Source organism: Sorex araneus, chromosome X, assembly GCF_027595985.1.
Source record: "Sorex araneus isolate mSorAra2 chromosome X, mSorAra2.pri, whole genome shotgun sequence".
Classification (NCBI taxonomy): Eukaryota; Metazoa; Chordata; class Mammalia; order Eulipotyphla; family Soricidae; genus Sorex; species Sorex araneus.
The window spans coordinates 120,277,851-120,289,772 of record NC_073313.1 but is presented as its reverse complement, the minus strand read 5'-3'; the positions used below and the strand labels follow the sequence as shown (position 1 = coordinate 120,289,772).

The window sequence follows — 11,922 nt, the reverse complement described above, 5'->3', positions numbered from 1 at the left end:
TTTCGGAGTGGTGTATTTTTTTCCTCTTTGCCTATCTGTATTTTAGTGATCACATCACACTACTATGGATTAAGGACTTTTTTTAATAAATTAGAATTAAGTAATGTGCAACTAGCTTCTAAGGGCAACAGGGCCACCTGAACTCTTGGTGAAAGAACAGTTCAAATGTAAACCTCATATTACCTCTCGATTGCTTAACTAGGGAAATATAACTGGCGATTGTTACTGATACATCTGTTTTAAGACTTGATTATTTAAGGGGGAAAATACTGTCTCAAAGCCACTGAAGATTATGAGCTGTGCTTTACAAGTTCTTGTTTCCATCTGTGCAAACAGTACCCTCAACACCTCTAAAGTGATTTTTTGATGGAGGGTCCTGGCCTGATTGAACCTTCACTGAGGAATAAATAGTCCGGGAAGGAAGATGGGGCCTTCCATATGCCAGCCCTCTGACGGGGCCCCATCCCTCTCTCTCCTGGGGCACATAATTCCTGCTAAGCACTGCTGCCTCTTCTGCTGGATCTTTGGCTCCAGGCTGACCCCTACTGCCATAAGTAAGTGCACTATAGTCCCTGAGTGCCAAATACCAGTTGTCTGGGGTTCAGTGGGTTGCATCCTTGACTTTTATGTCCTCTTTCTGCTTTTTAATGATTCAACACAGGTAGGACTATTTTAGGGTAATTTGCATAATGTTGGTCTGCAGAATTCAGAAATAGAAACTTATAATAGCATTTATTTTTTTAAATGTGAACTTTTAAAGGAAAAATACAGCTTTGACAAAACACAAAAGATGACATAGAAAAGATAAAAAGTCAAGGGAGGGAATGTAAAATAAGATACCGTTCTTTCCTCACTACACACGTACTATAATTTGCATTTTTTTCCCTAAACACGTTTGACTATACATCCACTTTTTCCCACATGAGTAAAATACATACAATTTCTCTATTTTGTATCAGTTGAAAATTTGGTCCACACCTGTGGCCTTCAACTTTGTTTTAATTTTTCACTGAATGATCTCATTTGGGAAATCCTCATGTTTCTTGGCCGTTCTCAAGGTTATATTCCAGCATGAAGCTGGGCAGATTCCAGCAGGAATGAGATGTTGGTGCCAGTTTCATGAGACAGATTAATCCATTCTCCTTCTGTCCTCAGAGGCAGTTCTCAGCATGCAGAAAGGATTTTTTCAGCCCCACTCCTCTCCACTGTGGTCTTAAGTTTTTCGGCCCCAGCATGCAGCAAACATCTGGACACACCTGTAGAAGATAACAGATACCCACATTTCAGGTCACAGCTTTGCCCTTTCCCTTTCTCTCTTGGGGTGGGGAACATTTTACAAGGCAGGAGATAAAGTTCCAAAGCTTGGCTGGGACAGTCTGATCAAGAAGATGTCTGACTTGGGCCTGACTGGGGGATCTTGTAGCTGGAGCAGAAGGACGTGGTTCTCTCAAAGTTCAATGAAGTGTTCTTTCCACTCCCAACTGGGGTTGAACTGGAGACATCAGCTCACCCGTAGTTCTCCTACCCACCTTGTACAGATTTCCACATGGGCCCAGCAAGTCTCCTTCCCCTGGCCTGTTTTGATATTCTCTGGCAAGTTTAGTTCTTTTTTTTTTTTGCTTTTTGGGTCACACCCGGCAATGCACAGGGGTTACTCCTGGCTCTGCACTCAGGAATTACCCCTGGCGGTGCTCAGGGAATCATATGGGATGCTGGGAATCGAACCTGGGTCAGCCACGTGCAAGACAATGCCCTACCTGCTGTGCTATCGCTCCAGCCCCATGGCAAGTTTATTTCTTAATGACTAGTGAAGTGCTTCTGATGTCTGTGTCAGCTTAGGCCCATGGATACAGAAGACTCCAGATAGAGAAGCTTGCACAGGCACATGGTCCTACATTTTAGGATAAAATAGATTTTGCTTCTTATTTGAATAACTCCATGCACTGCTATGCACTGCTGACCCAGCCTATGATTTGCAGGCTAGTGCAATTTATCTGTGAATTGGTGTGAAGATAATTTTGAATACATTACTGTGACACTGTTTAGGCCTGTCGTTATATATAATTGCCACTTTTTTGACATCTTAAAGGATTAGTTAGATAATTAGGATAAGAGAAAATGAAACCATTGAGTTTGGGAGAGCAAAATGGTTAAGTATATGAACTTACATGGCCAGAGAAGTCCAATAAGTCCAGATAAACTTGAGTTCCAATCTTAATTATTTTTATAGTATATGTGGCTGTGCAGAAACCACTTATCTTCTTTCTTGGAGGACACCTTTCATCTTAATGACCAGACATCCAAGGTCACCAATTAAAACTTTAAAGTCAAAGAGAATTTCTTTTTTACCACTTTCATTGTCTTCATCGTCATCATCATTATCATCATGGGGTGTATTGAGAGAATGGTTAATAGATTTTGGTTGGGTACAAATCACATACTGTGAAGGTTTGTAGCAATCTGAGAAAAATTTATATTACTAATTTGAAAATTCTAGGTCTGAAGCTCTGAAAACCCATTACTAAAAATGTTAGACTCAGTGTAAGGGAAATCTTGGTCAGAATTTAATTTCTATCTTATAAGTATATAAGGCCAAATAGTTTCATTCATCTAAAAATATAACTATATAATCTTTAAAACTTGTGCAAAGTAGGTGGTTCTTTCCAATAACTGCATCTCCTGGGGACTCAATAAAAAGAAGAAAATTGAAAAAAATTCACAAGGCCTAAAATGGTTTATGATAAAGGTACATACCACAGAATTTTATGCTATGTTATGCATATAAATATTTGTTGGAAGAAATATGTCAAGACCAAGAGCTGCTTTTGAAGACGTTATAAGTTGGGAAAAGTTGCCTGTTTTTACTATTCTCTAGGTTCAGGCTTTGATCTGTCCAGAGTACACAATATATATGGTCCCCTAAATCTTTGCTTTTAAATAATCTAATTGAACCCAGGTGGGTCGTGTGCAAGGCAAACGTCCTACCCACTGTGCTCCAGTATTGTAGTATGAGAAAAATAATTTCCTCCTCATTTCCATTTTTTAACCTACCAAAATATTTGAAATCATGAGGACTATCTTACTGTCATAGATTTCAAAATTTGTTGTAGAAATAAATAGAAAGCTGCTGCTGACATACTATTTTATGAAAAAAGCAACAACCATTTAAAGTGATTATTTCTACACGGTATTATAGAAAATGTCTACTTTCTTTGTCTTAACATGCATTTCTAGTTTAGACTTTTCAATGAGAAATTGAAAGGCTCAATTGGAAATCATTTAAAAGTTGAAAATAATATAATCCTATTCCCATTTTGTCGTTAGCAAAGATAGGGGCTATTGGCTCTTCCTTGTTTGCTTTGTATTTCATCTTACTTCTGAGAAGAACCTAAGCTAAGTGTTAAAATTCTGTGGGAACTAGGAGACACTTCCCCTTTCTCTTTGCCACTTCAAATTTATATTGCATTTCTGCCTTTGGTCACAAGGTGGCATTTCATAACTGCTTTCTAAATAGTATCCCACAAATTGATTAATTTTTTAAAAATAAAATATGAATAAACATAGTTTTCAAGAATATTGTAAGTGGATCTCCCAAATCTTATTAAAAGTAAATAGTTATATAAAAGTACTGAAAGGGTTTGCCTTAAGATGGACTTACTAGAAATTTTCCAATTTGCATTTAATTTATTTAATTGTCCAACAGACTATTTGTAAATGTTGACTCTATGTCAGACTCTGATCACCAAAATCAATGTACCCATATCAGATTCTTCTACTGAGATTTGATATTCAACTGCTGATATTGATTACTTGAACTAAAAGAAGTGTTATCCAATGAAATGGTCATAACTTTGCACAAACACTTAATCACATTAAGCGGATCTATCCCTTAATCCTGGAGAGAAAATTCCTTAATCCTCAACCATCCATTAAGTGAAATTGGTGTGAAAAAAATTGAAAAATAGGAAAGTGTAGGGTCAGAGAAAATTTTGTTGAGTCATCTTACTTCAGACCTCTTGCAATTGATTGGGTGTTTTTTTTTTTGGAACCTAGGAATTGAAAATATCAAGCTTCAAATACAAATCATGCTTAGAGTATCTAGGGTTGAGAATCAAAATATCTATCATATATTTGATGATGAATGATAAAGATTATTTCCAACATCTACTTATTTTTCATGACCATATCTGTTCTTTCTGAGCTCCTGCTTGATGCTCTGGCTCTTGGATAAGTTCTGGACTGCTTTGAACAAAAGATAGTTCCTATTTTCCTGGTGCTTCTGCTCTAATTTACACGCTTAAAATACTGACATTGAAACTAACACACAGTGAAATGTATTGATCTTAAGTGTGTGCAATTAAATGAGTATAAATTAAATTACTTCCATCCTCCAAAAAGGTTCCTGTCCTCTTCCGAACCACAGTCATTGCCTCCATTCCCAAGTAACTATTAATTTTATTTCTATCAATTTATATTGCTTTTATTTGTAATAGAATTTCAAATAAATTTAATCATACAGAATGTATTTTTGTATCTGACATATTTTACTAATTTTACTCAATATATTGCTTTTAAGATTAATGGTTATAGTTGTATATATTGGTGATTTATTTGTTTCAAATTAGTGCTCTGTAGTGTCACATCATGGAAACAAATGGAAACAAATGGAAATTTATATACCAAAATGCTTTTGATATATTTTGCTTCCATTTTTAAAACTAGTGTAAACATAGCTGCTATGAGCTAATTAGATGGATTTTGTGCACATATGTTCTTATTTCTCCTCGGTGAATGTCTAGGTGTAAAAAGCATCAGTTTAATTTATTTTTTAAAAAGCGAGGACATCTTTTTCTCTCGGGCCTGCGCTGCCGGCGGGATGGATAAGTGTCGCGGCCTCCGTACTGCCCGCAAGCTCCGCAGCCACCGGCGGGATCAGAAGTGGCATGACAAGCAGTACAAGAAGGTACACTTGGGCAGGCGCTGAAGGCCAACCCGTGCGGGGGCGCTTCCCATGCCAAGGGCATTGTGCTGGAGAAAGTTGGTGTTGAGGCTAAACAGCCGAATTCTGCTATTAGGAAGTGCGTCCGAGTTCAGCTGATCAAGAACGGCAAAAAAATCACAGCCTTTGTACCCGATGATGGCTGCTTGAATTTCATTGAGGAAAACGATGAAAGTCCTGGTTGCTGGATTTGGTCGCAAAGGGCGGGCCCTTGGTGACATTCCCGGAGTCCGTTTTAAGGTTGTCAAAGTAGCCAACGTGTCTCTCTTGGTCTTATACAAAGGCAAGAAGGGAAAACCAAGATCATACGTTTTGATGATGAAAGCAGAGTAGTAATAAATTTTCATATACTCAGAAAAAGAAAGCGAGGACATCGTGTTCAGAAAGATAGTTCAGGGATTAAGGCACACGATTTGCTTTTGTTGGACCTCAGTTCCATCCCTGGCAGTGCATGGACGCCCAAGCATTTCTGGGGGTAGACTTGGAGGCCCTAGAGGATCACCTGTTGTATCACTAGAGGCCCCAGAGAGCCTATGTCAACGTGTCCCTGGCTTGGTAGTCCCTGGCACCTCAAGTCTTGGCGCACCATTGCATCTTTGGGCTCTGCACTGAACTGTCTGGCCTGGTTGCTCAATAATCAGAAAGGATGCAGCAGCCCCCCCCCCCACCTCGACTCCTCTCCTGAGTTCTGCTTGGGACACCCTCCTCCACTAAGATTGAAAACATATTTGGGTTTTTTTTTATTAATTAAAGGAATATTGGAGTATTGGATTATTTTACCTCACACTTCCACTTGCTGATGACAGTTAACTTTTTTTAAACCAGGTGTTCAAAAATGGGCTTTGTTTCAACTACATCACAGAATATAAAACATTTCCTTACTGAGGTTCCTGGTCAAAAATAGTGATAGCTGGGGCTGGATAGATAGCACAGTGGGAAGGGCATTTGCCTAGTACACGGCTGACCCAGGTTCAAGTCCCAGCATCCCATATGGTCCCCTGAGCATTGCCAGGAGTAATTCCTGAGTGCAGAGCCAGGAGTAACCCCTGTACATTGCCGAGTGTGACCCCCAAAAAAGCAAAAAAAAAATAGTGATACCTAACACTGATGTTCCCTTGGAGGCTCATCCTAGGAGCTTGTTCCCTGGAAGCTGTAGAACAGCACTGTTGCAGTGCAAAGGCGCAGGAATCAAATTTTCTTTTTATTTTATTTTATCAGTCAATCACGGTGAGACAAAGTTACAGACTTACAAGTTTTCATGCTTACGTATCAGTCATACAATGATAGAGTGCCCATCCCTCCACCAGTGCCCATTTTCCACCACCAATGGTCCCAACATCCCTCCCACCACCTCCACCCTGTCCCCTTCACCTCATCCTGCCTCTGTGGTAGGGCATTCCCATTTGCTCACTCTCTCTTTTTGGGTGTTGTGGTTTGCTACAGGGGTATTAAGTAGGCATCTTGTTTGGTCTATAGTCTATTTTCAGCCTGTATCTCCCATCCCTAGTGGGCCCGCCTAGCACCCTTTGCTCGGTGATCCCTTCTCTATTAGAGCTGCTTCTTCACCTAGAGTGTGAGGTCAGTTTCTAAGCTGTGGAGTACTCCTCTTGATACTTATCTCTACTATTCTTGGGTGTTAGTCTCCCATTCTGTTACTTTATATTCCACAAATGAGTGTAATCTTTCTATGTCTGTCCCTCTTTCTGACTCATTTCACTTAACATGATACTTTCCATGTTGATGCACCTATATGCAAATTTCATGACTTCATCTTTTCTAACAGCTGCATAGTATTCCATTGTGTAGATGGACCAAAGTTTCTTTAACCAGTCATCTGTTCTCGGGCACTTGGGTTTTTTCCAGATTCTGGCTATTGTGAACAGTGCTGCAATGAACATATAGGTGCAGATGTCACTTTCACTATACTTTTTTGCATCTCCGGGGTATATTCCCAGGAGTGGTATTGCTGGGTCAAATGGGAGCTCAATTTCTACTTTTTTGAGAATCGTCCATACTGTTTTCCAAAAGGGCTGAACCAGTCAGCATTCCCACCAGCAGTGAAGGAGAGTCCCTTTCTCCTCACATCCGCACCAACACCGGTCACTTTTGTTCTTTTGGATGTGGGCCAGTCTCTGTGGTGTGAGGTGGTATCTCATTGTTGTTTTGATCTGCATCTCCCTGATGATTAGTGATGAGGAACATTTTTTCATGTGTCTTTTAGCCATTCAGATTTCTTCCTTGAGAAAGTTTCTGTTCATTTCTTCGCCCCATTTTCTGATGGGGTTGGATGGCTTCTTCTTGTGGAGTTTAACCAGTGCCTTGTAAATCCTTGATATCAACCCCTTATCCGATGGGTATTGGGTGAATATCCTTTCCCATTCTGTAGACTGTCTTTGTATTCTGTTCGCTGTATCTTGTGAGGTACAGAAGCTTCTAGCACTGCTGTGAACCCATGACCGCTGGCCCAGCCACTCAAGAAGGTTCCGTGGCGGCTCCCTGAGCAGGTCTCCTGCAGAGGCATGCAGGTCTCCTGCAGCGGCGTCCTGACAGCGTGCCAGCGTATCCTGGAGCTGGTAGCTAGGGGGCTCTGGTGGTGCCTGGGGAACCGCGACCTCCCAGGGCTTGGGCTTCCGAGGCAGCTGGAACGCTGTGGGTTTGCTCATGGCACTTCTCCAGGTCCCCGGAGCTCCGGCTTCTGCTGGATCAGCTGCAGCAACTGTGCCAGCGTTTCTGAGGCGGGAGCTGACTCTTTGGGTTCAGCGCGGTCAGGTCCATGCTGCCGAGGTCTCTGTTGGAAATCTTTGAAGTACATGATTAGCATTTTAAAGTTTTTTTTCCTTGCAGGTTTTTCATGGTTTCTTACTTTTGGGATTCATCTATTTTGTTACCTTTGTATATGGATTAATTCCATGTATTTCCCCAGTGGTTTTTATTGACATATGTTGAAGCAATTGTTTTCTATCTATGGACTTTACACATAGGTACCATACTGAATTCTTTTACATTTGTAATAGATTCATTTAAAATGATACATGGACTGGAGGGATAGCACAGTGAGTAGGGCATTTGCCTTGCACGCGGCCCACCCGGTTCGATTCCTCTGTCCCTCTCAGAGAGCCCGGCAAGCTACTGAGAGTATCTCGCCTGCCTGGCAGAGATTGGCAAGCTGCCCGTGGCATATTCGATATGCAAAAAAAAGTAACAAGTCTCACAATGGAGACGTTACTAGTGCCCGCTTTAGCAAATTGATGAGCAATGGGATGACAGTGACAGTGACATATTATTCCACTGTTTAACTCAAAGTTATCTTTAAAACTGAGCACAGAGAAAGAGTCTAGAAACAGATTGGCTGTTCACAGAAATAAAGCATGTGGTATGTGCCACTAGAACTACTCTTAAGGTAATTACTAATAATTGGTATCACAAAATCCAGTAATTATCTCATGAGACAACTGATTAATTTTTTTAGTTTACAGTTTACCAGATTGCTTGGGCCGTTCTATACTCACTCCCACAGTGTAAAAACTTTTGGTTGCTCTAGATCGTTACCAAAATGTCAATGTTATGAAATAAGTCTGGAACTATGATATTTAAAGACCTCTCAACTAAATTGAATGTCTGGGAAAGAATTGTAGATTGTGTCAGAGTATTCTATTACTGTTTAATTTACTAAATGTTATCATTACATTATGGTTGCTTAGCAGACTGTTCTTAATGTTAGGAAATAAAATTTTAAGAGTTAGAAAACTTATAATCAGATTTCAATTGTTCATCAATGGAAAAATAAAAAATAACAGTAAAGAGAAAGTAATTGGCAAAATTAACTGGTGAATCTAATATAAACAAAGGGATCAAGCACATATGTGTATTAACTTTACAATCCTTAAAAAATTTAATTGTTTTTCAAAATAGAACATTGAGATGGGAGAAAAGGAGAGATATCGGATCAGAATGTCAGAAACAAAGGTGTCTAAATTAAAAAGGTAGAATTTGTTGCAGAAGCAATAAGAAACAGATACATTTTTTAAAGTGGTTATGGGGGAGAGTGATAGCACAGTAGGTATCGTGCTTGCCTGCACATGGTTTGGTCCCTGGCATCCCATACGGTCCCACGATCATCGCCAGGAGTGATTTCTGAATGCAGAGCAAGGAGTAACCACTGTGAATCATTGCCGGGTGTGTTCCCCAAAATAACAACAACAGAACAACATCTTTTTTTAAAGGAGAACTTCAGAAGGCTGGAGTGCATAATTTGCGTTCAGGAGCTTTGGTCCTATTCCAGGTACTACACAGACCACCTCCCAAGCATCAGTGGGAGTGATCCCCAAGCACTGGCATTACCAACTTGGATACAAAACAAAACAAAAGAAAAACTAAAAGGCTTATAAAAGAACCACAATGGTTCTAATATTTAAAAGTGCTATAACATAGTTTATTGGTGATGACCAGTATTGACAATGGCAAATAAATCTGGATTCAAATTCAGTTACATACTTACTTTTGGCACAAATGATTTTGGAAAATTAATATCAACTGTATGCTTAATGTTCTCTATCCCTAAAAGTGGAATGAGAACCGAACTTACTTCAAACTACTTTTCATGACAATTAAAAAAAATAGCCAGTTTACTTTGTACATAACAGCCATTTAATAAATGACAGTTTAAGAGATCCATGTGTGTAAGCGTCATTTATTGTTTTTATTGTACATATGTTTTTAGTGTGAAAATGAGCCAACAGTGCTGTTTTTTTATTTCTAGGACACACTTGGCTGAGAGTAGGGTCATTGTTGGTGTCCTTCTGGGGACCATATACAGTGGCAGGAATCAAACCCAGGTTGGCAGTGTGCAAGACAAGCAGCCTATCTGCTGTACTATCTCTCAGGCTACTCAATGTTGTTTTATATGAGGACCTGAATCAGGTTGTCCAGCGCAGTTCAGCAATATACAACACTATACTAAGATTTGGTGCAAAGCCAACTCTGTTTAAACAATGCATAATATTAATTTAATGTACACAAATCACTTAATGCAGCATACCATATCAACAGATGGAAAGATGAAGATTGCATCATAAGATTCTGAAGAAGTATTTGACAAGTTTCAGTACATATTTATAATAAACTTAATAAAACTAGGAATAAAATAAATACAGGTCAATATATTAAAATTTGTATATAACAAGTATAAACATACCCAGTGGTGAGGAACTGAAAACTTTTATTCTAAGATAAGTAACAAAATTAGGATATTCTTTCTTTCCACTACTGTTTAGCAATTTTTGGAAATAATAGCGACAGCAATTATATCACTGTATCACTGTCATCCTGTTGCTCACTGATTTGCTCAAGTGGGCACCAATAACGTCTCCATTGTGAGACTTGTTGTTACTATTTTTGGCATACCGAATATGCCACGGGTAGCTTGCCAGTCTCTGCCATGTGGGCGAGGTACTCTCGGTAGCTTGCTGGGCTCTCTGAGAGGGATGGAGGAAATCAATTATATGGAAAAGAAAAATATAAAATGAATTCAAATTGAAAGATATGTAAAATGTCATTGCTTGAATATGGTATAGAGATAAAAATCCTAAATACTCAATCCACTAACCATTACAGGAAATAATAAATTTATAATAAAATGGCTGGATACAAAGTCCACATAAAACTATTTTTCGATGTGCAATCAATGAATTAGAAGAAAGTGAAATGAAGAAAATTATCTCACTTAGCAGTAAATATCAAAGGAGAAAAAACATATACCCTGAATACTAAAAAAGTATTAAATTAAACAGAAGAAAACAGAAGCAAAAAAAGGAAAAATATTTTTATGAATTGTAATAATTTATGCTGGAAAAATTGTCATATTACTTAGAGCAATCTATAGATTTAATTTGATTCCTAACAAAATTCCAATGGAATACATCAAGTAAATAGAACAAATGATACAAAAACTTTTATGAACCCCGAATAGTCAAAAAATGCTGGGAAAAAAGAAGAAAAATAGGGACATTATTCTCTCTCCAACCTTACTATAAAATGACAATAATCAAAACATTATGGTGCTGGAATAAAAACAGACACAAATCAATGGTGCAGAATTAGAAGCCCAGAAATAAATCCACCAGTATATCAACAGTTAACTTATTACAGAGGAGCAAAGAGATTGCAATTTAACAAAGAAAATATTGTCAACAAATGATGCTGGAAAAACTTTACAGTGACAAGCAACAAACAAATCAGTAATCACTAGTACTATATAAAAATTAATTCAAAATTCATTAAAGACTTTTATGCAAGGGTTGAAACCCTAAGATATGTGGGAGAAAATATAAGAGATAATGTAGTTTATATAGAGTTGTCACTGAGGACTCAACTCTTAGAGCAAAGAGAATAAGCAAAAATTACCAATGGGATCACATCAAATTAAAAAGCTTCTTTATAGCAAAAGAAACCATACAAAATTAAAAAAGACAACCTATTGATTGGGTGAAAATGTTACACATAATAGTCCAGCAATGAGTTAATACCTAAAAATATTTTTAAAAACTCATAAAATTCAACAGCAACAAAATTTAAAAATCAAACTTAAATGGGCAGAAGAGGGGCAATAAAAGGAGAAAAGAAGTGGATTTATGGTCGAGTGATATTGGTATATTTGTGGAGATTATGGTGTGGCAATATATTTCAAAGAGGTATGAAATATGTATCCCTAAAGCATTTTGTCACAAAAACTAATGTTACCTCAATAAATTAGTAAATAAAATATTTGGGATTAAAAGGGAAAATAAAATTGCTGTTGAAAATAATCACAAGATTTTAATAGACAATTCATAGACTCTGAGAACAATAGGCCAGTTATCAGAGAAAAAGGGAGATGGGGAAGAGGAATGAGTAGAGTATAAATTTTATACCAGTGAAATATACTA

General features: G+C 38.2%; 1 pseudogene; it reads left to right on the top strand.

The window, feature by feature from the left end:
• The first annotated feature begins 4,876 nt into the window (after positions 1-4,876).
• Positions 4,877-5,332, top strand: LOC101537570 (40S ribosomal protein S23-like; annotated as a pseudogene).
• Positions 5,333-11,922: the final 6,590 nt, after the last annotated feature.